This window comes from Notamacropus eugenii, chromosome 3 (assembly GCF_028372415.1).
Source record: "Notamacropus eugenii isolate mMacEug1 chromosome 3, mMacEug1.pri_v2, whole genome shotgun sequence".
Classification (NCBI taxonomy): Eukaryota; Metazoa; Chordata; class Mammalia; order Diprotodontia; family Macropodidae; genus Notamacropus; species Notamacropus eugenii.
In genome coordinates, this window is record NC_092874.1 from 360,500,359 (window position 1) to 360,516,686 (window position 16,328).

A 16,328-nucleotide genomic window follows, 5' to 3' on the forward strand; every position below is an offset into this window, starting at 1 on the left:
CAATGAATTGGAGCACTTGAATTGTGAATGTGAAATCCACTAACCAATGGGTAGACATATTGGTTGAGGGAGCTAAATCGTGTCAAGCTTGTCAACCTATAGCAATTCTCACTATAAATATAAGAAGAAGATAATAGGAAATTGCAGGTACATGGAAAGATGATCTTGAATAGGCAGAGAAAAGGATGGATTTTATCATACACCCAAAAGCAACAAAAAACATTCTATCAGGAAGACACTTGGTCATCACATATAGTAGTAAGAAAGATAAGTGCAAAAAAAAAATCCAATGGATAGCATGAAAATAATTGCAGCTTATGCATCAACACCAATTGCTAAAGATGACATTGTAGAGTCCACAAAGCTTGATGAGATTCCCCAAAATGAATCAACATACACTGATACAAAGGTGAGGAAACTGTAAGCACTGGGGAAAATACGTGGAAAAGCATGATTCAGGAAAAAAGAAATAAAAAAGGCCAAAGTTCTATAGATTACAGAGAAGACTCACACCCATCATATTAGCATGAACACTTTGTTCAAAAAAAGAACCGATAAGTGCTAGAAATGGTGAGCACCAAATAACACTGCAAAAAACAAAGCAGGTTTTATTTTAACAGACAGGAAAAGACTTGTTTTTGGTGTGGGAGTTATCATAGCGTTACTGGTTTCTGCAGTCAGACAACCAACTTATCAGAGCTAACATAAGAAGCAGAAAAATACAATAAAAAATATGATGATGTAATATGAACTATCAAAACAAGTAACTGAAATTCAAAAATCGGAAATGAACTGACTCTAATGATTTTATCCAGAGGTTTAGCCAATATAAATTAATTGTCACCATAAAAATACCAAAAACAGCTCAGAAAGAACATTAGTCAGCAAACATCAGACGTACGTGCCAAAATAGGAGAGATGGCTGCCAGTGGCAACACCAGGTTACAATATAAACTCATTTGTATAATCTTACAGAAGAATGATGGACATTTATCAGCAGAATCATTTTTGTGAAGCAGAAAGCAGCAAAGGAGACTAAAACTAATTTAAAGAAGTCTTGGCAAGATATCCAACTGAGCAAAGCCATTCAAAGGGCGTTTAAGGATGAAAACGTATAAGGAGCAAAAAACAAGACAAATGGAAAAGATTCGTAAAAATCTTTATAACTGCTTTCTCCATCAAAAACAGTGAAACTACTGCACTGGAACCTTATTATTACAGTACCCACTGTGCTTACAGGGGAAGACGAAATAATACAAGAGAAAAATCAAGGAAAAGCAGTCAGACTAAGGCGCTGATACACAAGGTATATGAAAAAGGGAAAGATATCTGAGGAAGGGAAAAAAATCTCAGAACTTATCCAGAGAAAAAACAACCGAAGAAATTTCAATAACTACCAACGAATATGCCTATAAGCTCATCTACACAAAATCTTTACATGAATCATTTACATCAGTTGAGAATAACCTTTATGTAGGTATCTATCAATAAGGAACAAGTTACCTTTCAAAAACAATGTTCAACAATGGACCACATCTTTACCATCTCACAATTCAGTGAAAGATAATCATTCAAGATTCCTCGAAAGAGATAACAAAAATAGCCCTTTTCAACAACTTTTGGATCATAAGCATCAAAAAAGGTATAAAGCAAGGAGAGATGATTTGCAATGATGATGGAGGAGATCAGCTCAGGATCCAAGCTAAAGAGGAATTCCCTTTTGATGGTGAGGTCTTCTGGATGACTCAGTTTGTGGATAACACTGTTCTAATTACATCAAACCACAGAACACTGCCTGGCCTCCTGGAAGAAATCTCTAATCCATCAAGGACTTCATCATCCTCAAAGGAAAAACCAAGTAGATGAGCAAAGTCTATGTCCCCAATTACAATATGCATTTGAATCTACAACCCAGAGCATGTTCATCAGTATATATACCTGGAAAACACAATACAATTATATAATAAGATAGTACAAGGGTTGAACAGGAAAAGGAAAGCAAGCTGTCCTACCTTCAGGACACTGAAAAGGTCCTTTAATTATCCTAGTTTCCCATGAAAGCATGTATATACAAAAGCTTTATTTTTGCATGATTTAGACTAAAACAAAGCCTTTTATTGAAACAAGGAATATGTGTCAATTTCTTTAGACTCTTCTTTTTGGGTATGTACCAAAAATGGCTCATTCCTAGGTCTGATCTGATCTGCGTCCATTTCCATTGTTTTGACACAATCATGAATTCATAAAGCATCAGTCTAAAAGTGTTCCTACCATAGTACACCACCAGCCTGGGCCTGGACTGACAAGGAAGGTCCTTTGGTAGATAGACCCACATTTAATGGCTGCTAACTTTGATCTCTGAACCCAGGAGCCTCACAAGATTCTCTCCTATATATAAAATCAGAGCCTCACCTACAGACGACTGGCTGCTGTGAGTTTCAGAACCTTGAGTCCCAACCATTAAGTAAACCAGTAGCGATCCATAATAAGCCCTAAGCCAGAGGCACCTAGAAGGACACGGGAGAATGTGACCTAAACTGGAAGTACTCTGGGATCTCTTAGTGGCTGTGCTCCATTTGAGACCAGGACAATTTTAATGCACCCTAATGGCTTTAGATACATTAGGTTTATTTTTGAGTTTACATGTGTCAGCTAAGTAGTACAGTGGCTAATTCACAGTCAGCAATGCTTGAATTCAAATCTTGCCAGACACTTACTAGCTATCGTTTTCAGTTTAGCACCCACCTCAGGTAAGATAATATAGGTAAAGGTTTTTACAAAACTTAAAATTCTATATAAATACTAGTTATTATTTTTATTATCATTATTTAGCCTTCTTGAATAGTCATTAACTTTTTTAAAAAAGTCACCTAATTGCACAATATTAGCAGCTAAGAAGATAAGGAAGATTTTTATAATAAGCTCTACTTGTAGAGCTCAACTCAATGCTTTAACCACAATATTTTGAGTGTTATTAAAAATGGGGACACTTTTAAGTACCACCAGGATCTATGGAAAGAAAAAGCACTATACATCTCATTAATGCAAATCAAATAAAGATCAAAACTCAAATCAGTGGTAAGACGAGAGAACTCCTCATCTTCTTTTCAAGTCCTAAATTCTGATGTTGTTTCTACATGTAAGTCTAAGGGGATCATTCTTGAAGAATTTAATAAATTAGATTTTTTAGAGCACAGCCCTGACTACCATCCCCTTACGTCCCCACGCCCACAATATGGGAGAGAGAGACAACAGAAACTGGAAAAGTGAATTTCATTTTTCAATAGTTCTTTATATAGTTTCATCCAAAGAAGTAAACTTCATGCCTGATTCTATATTTAAATAAAAAATCAAAGAGGAGGGACAGTGGGGGTAATTTAAGCTATGAAAAAAAAGAGAAAATATCAATAAAATTGAATTTTTAATAAATAAAATAATTTCTAAAATTTAAAGTGACTCCTTCTTCTCCCCACTGTGCTCCTTTATCAGAAACAAGAAACTGTTTTATCCTGGAAGTTCACTCCAGCCTTAGAGTTCACATATTGGAACTACCCTCCACCAGCTATAGAACATGCAGGGTATGTGCTTGTGTGCATGTGTGTGTGTTTGTGTGTGTCTGCATGGCTGTCTGATGGGGCCTTACAAATAGCTGAGAAAAGAAGGAAAGTGAAAGGTAAAGGAAAAATGGAAAGATATGCCCAACTGAATGCAGAATTCCAGAGAATTGCAAGGAGACAGAAGATTTTCTTAAATGACAAAAGCAAAGAAATAGAAGAAAACAGCAGGATGAGAAAGGCAAGAGATCTCTTCAAGAAAATGAGATATCAAAGGACCTTCCATTTAAGGAAAGTAGCCCAGGGGTCAAGCAGGTCTCATTTCTCTGCAGACTAGACTCTGGACTTTCTCTAAAATGCTCCTGGCACCAGGACCTCATCTCATCACCATTCTTTCCAACATTTCAATTTCCTTTTAAGTTTCATCTTCCCTCCCCTCCCATCAGGGCAGAATTTATCTTTCTGCTTGTACCTAAATCCCAGGTGCTCAGCTCAGCCCCTTTAAGTACAAATAAACATTTTCATTCAGGTGACAGCACCTCCACTTAATTGTTGTAGAACCTAATCTGTTAGGCCCAGCACATACAACCTGGGGACAAGGATCAGGAATGTGGACAGCTCAGTACACAGTCATAGTTGCTCATGCTTCCTATGTTTGTGATCAAACAGAAATGCTTTGAAAACACACCCTGTAGGAAAACTCTACCTGCTTCAACCAGATCTGAAAATCATCAATAAGTTTTACACCTGTTGCAAAATATTTTTGATACAAACACTGTCTCCTTTTTCCATCATACATGTGTACGAATTTACCCCCAGAAATTTTTTTAACAATTGTTTCATGTGCTTAGCTATATTCTTCCACTTTTTGCCCCCAAAAGTAAAATTGTATCTCAAGTAGGCAGACCACAAAAGAGCATAGCCCAGATGCTATACTGACTTATAGCTCTAAATGCTAGATTCAAGAAAAATAGAACAGGTCATTAAGATGTCATCAAAAGCCCTTTAAAATAAAATTATTTAATGTTTTTCATAATTTCATATGTGCAATGGGAGTTAAACATATTTCTTCCCTTCTCAATGAGTTGGAGAGAGGCAGGAGGGAAGGAGAGAATTCAAAACTGAAAACTGAAATTAAAAAAATTAAAAAATTTATTTAAAGGAAGCACCTAGCCTAAAATCAGTTGGGCGTTCAGGCCTCAGAGGTCTCAGGAGTGAATGATCAGGCTGGAAAGAGCTTTAAGAGATAATTAAACCCAGATAAAGTGAAGTGATTTATTCAAGATCACCTAGCTAGTTAGTGGCAGAAAGAGAAAAAGAATTCAGGCAGCTAGGTGGAACAGTGGATAGAGTGCCATGCCTACATTTAAGAAAACTCATCTTCCAGAGTTCAAATCTAGCCTCAGACATTTACTTACCTGTGTTATCCTGGGCAAGTCACTTAACCCTGTTTGCCTCAGTTTCCTCATCTATACAGTGAGCTAGAGAAGGAAATGGCAAACCACTCCAGTATCTTTGCTAAGAAAACCCCAAAATGTGGTCACAAAGATTTAGACACAATTGGAAATGACTAAACAATGGCTAACTCCTAGACCTAAGACTTTTCAACACCACAATGCCCCTTTGGTACCCTGTCCTTCAGGCAGCGATTAAAACGATCCCTTCAAGTGCTAAAACATTTTTTATTTTAAGCATTTATGGAAAGTTTTCTAAAATGTATCCTATATCACCCTGTCTTCTTAAACAGAGCATAATGCACAAGCTTCTAATGACTTGATGTCATCCTTAGAATAACAATCCCGACATTGTCTCAAATACAATAATGCTTTCATGGCTAAGATGCATACAAGTGCTGTGCCTTCTCAGTTTATCTGTTTATCCACATACATTTCCTTATTCTACCTCTGCTGCCAGCCTGCCTACTTTCCAATAATCAACCAACAAGCATTTAGTAAGCACCCACTATATAACAATCAGTATCACGCTAGGAGATGGATACAAAGACAAGATGGAACAATTCCTACTCTAAAGGACCTTATATTCTAACAAAGGAGGCACAGAACACAGAGAGTAAATACAAGATAATTAGGGAAGGAGGGCACTAGCAGCTGGGCACATGTAAGGTTAATGCAAGGTTAATGGTGGGTGAGAGGAGGAGTTAAAGATCTACCCAGTCAATTAATAAGCCTCAAACCCTTTTGTTCATTCCTATTGAGGCACTGGGTTCAGAACATTGCCATGCCCCCCGGCTCTGAAAAGTGTATAAATGCTCTGAGGTTAGGTTTTACTTTGGGGCTTACTCGTTAGAAGAGTCTCTGGGCAGCTGCTAAGGACTCCCCTGGCTTTGAAAACTCAGACGCGGTGCTTCTCTCTCTGGCAACTACGCATGCTGTGTTCGTCCTTCATTGCCAAAGAAGACCATGCAATGTTGACATGACTTGCGCTTGACTCTGTTTTGAGTGACAGATGGCTATGCAGGTCACCAGCCTCACTTCTCCTCCAGAGCCATCTGGATCCAGTGACCAGATATCCATTAGGATGACTGGAGATGGCCCAGGATGCACTGGGAGACCTTGGGCCCTGCAATGATCAGAGAGTTGGATCTGTCTGTTGATATATGTATTGCTTATGCTCTGATAGTTGGAATCCCTGTCTGTTGGTTTTTATTTCTTTGTATTTTCTCTGAAGTTCAGACTTTTTCCCTGAACTAAGTGAATGATCTATGTGCTTGACTAAAGCAGATTGTTGACCCCTCAAAAGTTGCCTTTCCTTTTATAAAAACAGATCAAACCTGTACAGCAGGCCATCCTGTGTATGCCAGGGTGCTTACTGATACGGGAACATCAGGACTCTTATAGAAGACTGTGCTTGGACTCTATCTCAAAGAAAGTAAAAGCTTCTCAGAGGGAGGTGATGAGATACCTTCCAAGCATGTGAAGCAATGGAAATGAGAGATGGAGTGACCCATGAGGAACACAGGAGAGAAGGCAAGTTTGGCTACACAGTATAGAAAGGGAGTGAATACAAACAAGCTGAGCCCAGGTTGTGAAAGGTTTAAAAACCATACAAAGTTCATGACTGAAGGCATTTGTGTAATGGAAAAATATGGAGTCAGAAGACTTATGTTTGAATTTTGGTTGCAATTCACCAACTCTGTACTTTTAGCAACAATCTCTTTGCCACAGTTTCTCAAACAAGGGGTTGTACTGGATGGCCCCAAAGGTTCCTCCAATTCTAAATCTATAACCCTGTGAATCTTACTCGATCTTAGAGGAGCCACTGGAATTTACTGAATAGGAGGGGGGACATCATCAAATATGCGCCTAAGAAAAATACTTTGGCAGAAGTAGCACAAAGGATGAATAAGACTGGTGAGAGACTTGTAACAGGGACACCAAGGAGGAGGCCATTGTAACGATGAGGCACAAAATGGTGAGAGGAGATAGCGTGTGAGAGGTATCCTGGAGTTCTAGAAATGCAAGATCTAAGGGGAGGAGTTAAGGAGTTATGAACCAGGTAAAATAGAAGAATGGTGATGCTGGGAAGGCAGCTAAAAGAGGACAGAGCTTGGGGGAAAAGATAAGTTCCATTTGACACTTTTAGAGTTTGTGACGTTTCCAGGACATTCCATCTGAAATGCCCAAGATGCAACTGGCGTTAAGCAGAGAGATCAGGGCTGGATACACAGATCTTAGGAAGACATATGCAGAGAGATCAAACCAGATCACCAAGACAAAGGAGGTACAGAAAGATTAATAGGTTCAGAGATTTAGAGCCAGAAAGGACCCTACATGTCATAAAGGACAACCCCCTCCTTTTAAAAAATTTTAGTTCATGAAATAAAACAAACATTTCCATAACATAGTATAATTAAAAAACATTGCACATGAAATTGAAAACTATGACATACAACTTGTTATTCCTTTTAAATATATAATAAAGTTTATGTAATATATATTATTATAAATAAAATTACATAATACATAATTTTTTCCTTCTCTCCCTCCCCCACCCTAGAGATAGCTTCCATTAGACACCGATATATGTGTGTGAATATATATAAATATATATATATGTATTCTATTTCTAAGTTCTTTCTCTGGATGCAGATAGCATCTTTCTTCATGTCCGTTACAGTTAATTTGGGTATTTATAATATTTAAAATGACTGATTTGCTCAAAGTCATTCTTAAAGCAATATTACTGTACACAATGTTCTCTCGGTTCTGCCCATTTCCCTCTTCACTATTTCATGCAAGTCTTTCCATGTTTTTCTAAGATCACTGAGCTCATCATTTCTTATTCCATCACAATCATATGCCATAATCTGTTCAGTTATTCTCCAACTGTTGGGCATCTCTGAAATTTCTAGTTTTTTGCCACCACAAAGAAAGCTGCTACAAACATTTTAGAACTACTATGTACTTTTTCTTTTTCCCAATCATCTTTGGAAATGGACCTAGTAGTGGTATTGCTGAGTCAAAGGGTGTAAGACAGTTTAATAACTCTTTGGGTATAATTCTAGACTGCTCTCCAAAATAGTTGGATCAGTTCACAATTCTACCAACAATGAATCAGTGTTCCAATTTTTCCACATTCCCTCCAATATTTGTCACTTTCCCCTTCAATCATTTTAGCCAGTCTGTTAGATATAAAATGATATCAGAAGATTGATTTTAATTTTCACTTCCCTAATCAATAATGATTTGGAGCATTTTTTCATATGACTATAAATTGTTTTGATTTCTTCATTGAAAAACTGCCTGTCCACATCCTTTCAACATTTATCAATTGGAGAATGACTTATGTTCTTATAGAATTGACAAAGTTCTTTATCTATTTGAGATATGAGACTTTTTTCCAAGAAACTGTTATAAATTTTTTCTCCAATTCTGCTTTCCTTCTGATCTTGGATCCTAATTGATACCACTGCCTTTTTTGCATCAGCTGAAGCATAATAATTTCTACTCCAACCCTCCATTTTAACTCTGTATATATTTCTCGTTCTTAAACATGTTTCTTGCAAACAATATATTATTGGATTCTGATTTTTAATCCATTCTGCTATCTCCTTCTATTTTATGGGTGAGCTTATCCCATCCTCATTCAAAGTTATAACTATTTGTGAATTTCCCTCCATCTCATTTTTACTCACTATTTTCCTTCTCAGTTTCTCTTTGCCCTATCCCCATTACCTTATTTTCTACCCTTACTCTCCTTATTTTGCCCACCCTGAAAGTCCCTCCCTTATCTTCTGCCTCACCCCTCATATCTTATATCTTAATCTACACATCCTTCTAAAAGTTCCTTCCCCCCCTCATCCCTCAATTTTTTCACCTCCAATCCCTCTAGATATACACACTGTTTCCTCTTCAATACTGATAATAAGAACCACTCCACCATACACAACTCAGCCCCAACCTTTCTTTCAAACTACCTCAGTAACTAATGACAGTTTTAAAAATACTGATAACATTTTTATATATGTACATACATACACACATATATATGTATATGTATGCATTGTGTGCATACAAAAAATAAGTAAACAGTTTGACCTTAATAAATACCTTATAATTAGTTTTTAATATCTTCCTTATATTTTACAAATGAGGAAAATGAGTCCCAGAAAAGGATTTGTCCAAATTCTCCACACAGTACCTGAGGCAAGATTTTAACTTCTTGACCCTAAGTCCAGTGCAGTATTCATTATACCACCTTTAAAATAACAATGCCCAGGACAGAGCCTACAGAAATATTGATATTTAGAGGGTGGGATATGGATGGTAAACGAGCAAAGGAACTGAAAAGGAGTGGTCAATCAAGTCGGAAAGGGTAGTGTCACAAAAACCCAGAGAGAAAGAAAGGAGAGGATGGTCAACATGGCAGACCTCAGCAGGCAGGCTAAGAAAGCTGAGGGTTGCAAAACCTCCATTCAAGGAAAGAGCTCAGCTCAGGCATCTCCTTATATCCCATCTGGATGCACTACTTTGAGATTTCTTGGACTAGTCCCCTACTGGTTTTTCTGCTTCTTTTTCCACTGGCTTGCCCTATTAGATTATATAGGCTCCTTATGGGCAGGAATTGTCTTTTTTTTTAAAGCACTGGTATCCCCAGCACTCAGCACATAGGAGATATTAATAAATATTGACTGATGGACAGAACTGAGAAAAAACCATAAGATTTGGCAGTTAAAAAACTATGGGGAAAAAAATAGTTTCATTTAAGTGATGACCATCGGTAGGAAGCCAAAATGCAAAGAGTTGAAGAGTGAGAGAAAAAGGAAATGGGGGCAACTATGGACAATTCACATTACTCCCTTTACCTCGCTCTACCCCACAATCCCCTGTGGGCTAAGAAATCAAACTTGCAGGAAATGTTTGCATCTGTCCTTCATTTGCAAAGGGGACCGTGACATCAAGATGATGACATGACTTGCAATTGACTTTGGTTTGAGTGAGCGAGGGCTGTGCAAGGTCACCAGCCTCACTTTCTCCTCCTGAGCCATCTACGTCCAGTGGCCAGATATTCATCAGGACAGCTGGAGATGGCCAAGGATGCAATGAGAGACCTTGGCCTTTTAGGCCTTTTCAGGTTCCCACTTTGAGTGAGGTAATGCCCATTCGGTGAATAGCCCTCTTGAAATGAGTCAAAGGATGGCCCCTTTAATTAGAAAGAAAAAAGAAAAAAAATCAAGCTAGGAGGGGAAAACCTTCAGGGTTGCTGTTCCAAAGAGAACAGTTACCACTGTGTTTGTCCTCCATTTTCTAAGAGGACCTTGACATCAGGGAAATGATGATTAGCCAGAACTTCTAATGAAGTAAGAGAAGGTGGTCCCTGAACCAGGACCCGCAAAGTTTCGCCTACAAAGGGCTTTACAGGAACTACTTAAGTTACCCAAAAGTCTTTTTACTTATTTACAGGATTATGAGATTTAGGCCAGTAAAAGATTCTTCCACATTATACTGGACCAATCCCTTCACTTTACAGATGATAAAGATGAAACTCAGTGACGCAAAATAACCCAATTAGGCCCAAGGTGATACAATAAGCAGGAGAACCAGGACAGGAACCCAGATCCCCAGGATTTCTGCTGAGTTTTTAGCCATCTCTTAGGGGCAGCACTGCACCTGTTACTGATCAGTATATGTGCAAATCAAAGTTCATCTCAACACTGTAACAAGCTTCTGCCTATCTAACCATTCTACTAGGACACCAAAGTCTAGCCAGCATAGCCATACTTCCCTTTGCTCTGCTATCCATCTCTCTCTTCCACAAGTAGAGAAATTTGGGTCCTCCAGAAATCCTGCTCATACATACATCACACCCCAGGAAATGAATCTCACTTCAATCTCAAATACAGCTTTATGCCATCAGCTCAACAGGGCCAGGCAGGGAAGGCATCTTGCCAATCCTGTCCCCTCCCTTCTACACACACACACTCTCTCTCTCTCTCTCTCTCTCTCTCTCTCTCTCTCTCTCTCTCTCTCTCTCTCTCTCTCTCTCCATCTTGCTCAGAAAACAATAATAAAATAATATTTGCCATTACTGCTAAAAAGGGCATGATGACCTACTGCCCTGTGGCTCTACTCTAAACCTTTGTGATTCTAAGTTGTAGGCCTAGAAAACAAGTTCTCTTCTATCAGTCATTCCACACCCCTCATCCACGACCATGACAGCCACAGCCCTCCCAGGTTACTAACCAATTCAACTCTCTACTTCTACTGTTCCTATGAAACCTTCATTCTATTTTTAATCAACACCATCTCACAGAAATCTGTCTTCCTAGAGATATCACAATCCTGGTTCCCTCTTCTGAAACAGGTGTACTTTCTCTCATACCCTCTCTGACAGGGTCAAGAGGGGAAAAGGGAATACTCCCAGGCTCAGGTCCCTCTAACTGGACTGTTAGGATAAATTAAAGATCATTAACAGAGGGAAAAAATTCAGATTAAGGAGAACTGAGAAAGGCTTTTTGTAGAAATTAAAATTTTAGCTGTGACTTAAAGGAATCCCAGGAAGCTAGGAGGAAAGAAAATTCTAGATACAGGAGATAATCAGTAAAAACATACAGAGTTGGGAGATGGGAGTTTCTTGTTTGAGCAACAGGAGGCCAGTGTCACTGGATCTCAGAGTACACAATGCTGGGTGTCAGATGGAGTGTTAGGAGTCACATGATTTGAAAAGGTAGTAGAGAGGCAAATTATGAAGGACTTAGGGATTGTGGTGGAAAAAACTGATTGAGGTGCTAAGCTTCTTGAGAAAGGAGGAAGAATGATCTAGGTGCTGCTAGATGAGAACTCTAACAGTCCAGTTAGAGGAACCTGGGCCTGGAAGAATTCCCATTTCTCCTCTTGACACTGTCAGCTGAGTATGAGAGAAGGTACAACTATTTCAGAAGAGGGAACCAGGATTATGATATCTCTACGCACAAAGAAGGCCAAACCCTTGATTTCATCATGACCCACAGACGTTCTACCTCCATAAGCCAAAACTCTAAAATCCCTCAATGCAATTAATTTCCTGTGTTTCCAGCTCCCACACCATCCAAATCTTGACTTGTTAGTAACCAGTTCAACTCGACATTTTCCTTGACCTTTGACTCCCCTGATCCATTATCCCATCATTACCCATGCCTGTCCAAACCCAATCTTACACTATTCCCACCACCTACCTTCTCTCCCCTGTTCAAATGCTGCTACATCCTTCTAGAGAGTTACACCACCATTTCAACTTAAGACCACTAAAGAAATTAAGCTAAGCCCTCACTGCTGCATGCTCATCCATTGATGCCCCAATGATGGACACCCCAAGGGACTCCTCACAGTGGTTATTCCAAACCTTCTCCTCTCAACTGTTTATATTACATCACCTAAAAAAGGACCTCATCTCATACTTAACTAAAATAAGCTCAGGCCATACATCCTGAGTGCACCCTCCTCCCCAATTTCATACCTCAAATCACCTCAGTTTCATCCCCAATCCTTTCTATCTTTAATCCAATCTCAGAGGAGAAAATGGCTCTTCTCTTCAATAATACCAACCCTTCTAACCTTTGCCCCTTCCCCCCTCATCCCCTTTAGCAAACTGGCCTCCTTCAACCATCCTTTCTCTCTCCCCAGTTTTCTACCTCCTCTTATTCACTAGTTCCTTCCCTGCTACCTTCAAAGATGCCCTGCTCCTTCATCTTTAAAGAACCTTCCCTTGATTGAAGCATTTCGTCAACGTATTATCTTTTATTTTGCCGAGGTTTCATAGCCAAACTTCCAGAAAACATCCTTTCTACTCTTTGCTTCCACTCCCCCACCTCTCAGTCACTTTTCAACCCCTTGCAATATGGTTTCTATTTCCACCACCTGATGTCTACCAAGGTCACCTATGATCTCTTTATTACTATAAAAAAAAAAGACAAGAAAAGAAAAGAAAAAGGGGGAGGTGCTTGTCTTAGTTTTCATCATCATCCTATAATATTTAATACTGTTAACCAGCCTTCCCTCTTTGGGATTCTCTCTCCTCTCTAGATTTTGATGAAATTGCACTGTCATGGTTCTCTTTCACCTTGTCTGGACCTTCTGGTCCTTTACAGGATCATAATCTATCTCCCATCCTTATATGTACCCCAGAACTCTGTTTAAGACCTTCCTCTTTCTATATACTCACTCTTGGTGATCTTATCCATTCCCAAGGATTTAACCATTATCTTCATGTAGATGGCTCCCAAAACTACATATCTAGCCCTTATCTGCCTTCTAAACTCCAGAATCCCATCTCCAACTGCTTGCTAGACACAATCACCCAGATATTTCATAGGTATCTCAAAATCACTATTTCCAAAACAGAACTCATTTTCCCCACTCGTCCTCCTAACTTCCATTAATGGCAACACCACACTTCCTGTCATCCAGGTTCATAATCTAGGAATTTTACTTGAATCTTCAATCTCATTCATCCTCCATATTCAATCAGTTCCCAAGTTTTACCTATTACGTATCTTGAACAAATCTTGTCCCCATACCCTTCTCTGTATTCATACAACACCCACCCTATTTCAGATTCTCACCACTTTTCCCCTAAGCTATAATGACTTAATTAGTCTCCCTGCATCCAGTGACTCCCCTGCCCAGCCTATCCTACCCAGCACTGCCAAATTGATATCCTTAAAGCAAATACTGACTAAGCCGCTCTCCTAATCATTTCAGTGGCACTAGTAATGAGAGTCAAAGATCTTCCCCACCCATTAAGGGAAGTCTGATTCGGGAAGGCTTGTTTTGTAGGAAGGCCCACATCTTTTGTTAATTTTTAATGAGGCACCAGGTCATGAGGGTTGTGATGCCCTCTGGCTCTTAAAAGTGTATATGCACTCTAAGGTGAAGCTTTGCTTAGTTTTTGGAAGAAGGTTTGTGTGCCAGACGAGTCTCTGGGAAGCTGCTAAGGAGCCCCTTGGCTTGGAAAACCCAGATGCTGGTGCCTCCCTCTGGTAACCACGTATGTATGTAATGGTCAGACAGCTGGATCTGTCTGTTGATCTACGATGTATGGATTGCTTATGGTCAGACAGCTAGAAGCCCTGTCTGTTGGTCTTTATTTCTGTGCTTATATTTGCTCGTATATGTAATTAAAGAAGACTGTTGACCCCTCAAAAGTTGCTTTCCTTTTAGAAAAGCAGATCTAAGAACCTGTACAGCAGGCCATCCTGGATGTGGCAGGGGGCTTGCTACTACGGCTCCCTATTGCCTTTAAGATAAAATATAAACTCTTCTGTCTGGCACTTACAGCCCATTACAATAAGGTTCCAAGTTATCATCCCAGATTAACTGCACACTGTTCCCTTCACAAATACATTTTCTCCAACCAAAATGGTCTTACTGTTCCCCAAACATCACATTCCATCTCTCGTCTATGTGCCTTTGCATGAGTCTCTGCTCAAGTCCTAAAATATTTTCCCTCCTCATTTCTGCCTCTTGGAACCCCTTGCTTTCTTCCAGCCACAGCCACAGGCTGTCAGGAACACCCTGTATTCCTAGTGCCCCATATTTTGCATATATCTTGTATTTACTTCTCTGTGATCTTGCTGTCTCACTCCCATTACATTAAATGTAAGCTACTTTAGCACAAGAAAGAGACTAACTTTGTATTTGTATCCCCCAAACCTAGTACAGTACCTGGTACAGAGTATGCACTTGATAAATATTTGTTGATGCCTGTTGAGTTTGCGATGCCTCCCATTAACAGAATTCTGACTTTGGGATGGGATGGAAGGAGAAGTGGGTGTTCCAGTGTAATGCCAAGTCAACATACCAAGTCACAAACACCAAATTCAATCGAGCAAGATCCAATAAGGATGTTTTCCATTTGCAATTGCTTGCCTGTGCTTTTGTTTAATGAAATTTTTTATCTTCTTAATACTTCATGTAAAAGTATGTTACCCATATCTGCCCTTTAAAGAAATTCCAAAGTAGCTTTCACATCGTTTTTTCTTTATCATTCTGCTGCTAAATAATTGGGCAACGGCTTACTATTAAGCTGCTCTGCTCAAGGATTATGATCATATCTCTAAGTGGTTCTAAGCAATGACCTGCAAAGACTCAGGTCAGGTGGAATGCTGCCATAAGCAGTGTGATATAGTATAAAGAAACTCACAATTCTGTACAAGTTCTCTTTAGTTGTATTGGTATAGACACACTACCACCATGATGGAAAAGGTACAGGAGTCTACTATACTTTTAATGTGTTAAGTCATGAAGAAAGAGACCTCTCAATTCCAATATATGTATAAATGACTGAAAATTACTCTGGGATTTTGTTTAACCTTTTGGCATACCATTCTATAAAACCAGTATTTCACACAAAACTTTGGGAGATCAAAGGGTAATATATTTTACTAAAATATCACCTAAATTAATTTCCCTAAAAAAAAAATTTAAGCTTAAAAATAGCCGCAGTATCACTAACTGCTGAACTCTGAAATATGGTCCCTCTTAAAGACACTATCCCTCTTAAAGAAGCAAAACTATTACATCTCAAAAAAAAAAAATCTGAGTGAAAAAAATTAAAGCAAACTATTTACAATACTGAATTTTAAAAAACAGCAATTAAAAACATTCAATACATTAAAAACTACAGAGTACCTATGTATAACAATATATTGAGAGTATACAGAGTACGTACAGCATACGTGCAATAATGTCTGGTATTTTATTCTTATTTAGGATATCTCAGAATATATGGTAGAACCATGTTTTTGTTCAAGCGCTTAGCAAAATAAAAGGTAAAAATATAGCTCACCAGACTAAATCCCAGTAGATGTCACGGTGCGGCTTCCAGTGAGTCCCAAGGGAGCACAGGCATACTAATTTTCTTGTTATTCTGCGGATCCTAAACATGAAATATAAAAATAAACCTTTAATTTAAACCTCTCCAAAAAATTCTAAGTTACAATTTGCAAAGCAATACATAATTTATAAATGCAAAACAAAATAACAAGACCGTAACATATCAACAGAGGGTACAAATTATAGAGGATTTAGCATTCAATTCATTCAATTACAATAGTTTGGAGTTTGTTGAACTAAAGGAAAACATAAAAGTTTTAAACTGCCAGATGCTCTTTTTTTCTGATCTATTAAAAAAAAATTCCTGTGGAGATTCAGAAAAGCTGACTAGTCTAAATAAAAGGATGAGAGTTCAAATCTGGAGATTAAATGCTACCTCTAATATCCTCATCCTTCTGTGGATTCATACAATTATCTCTTCTGTGTCTCTCCCTCTTACCAG

General features: G+C 38.6%; 1 protein-coding gene across 4 annotated transcripts in view; it reads right to left on the minus strand.

The window, feature by feature from the left end:
• Positions 1-16,328, minus strand: part of MACIR (macrophage immunometabolism regulator) — a 40,806-nt gene that overhangs the window by 14,236 nt on the left and 10,242 nt on the right. For 3 of the 4 annotated variants that reach the window (XM_072597288.1, XM_072597289.1, XM_072597290.1), the window contains exon 2: positions 15,840-15,929. The gene's annotated coding sequence lies outside the window, so the exon portion shown is untranslated. Of the gene's footprint in view, positions 1-5,854; positions 7,351-15,839; positions 15,930-16,328 lie in introns of those variants that run through there. The other variant, XM_072597291.1, reaches the window with a different exon arrangement.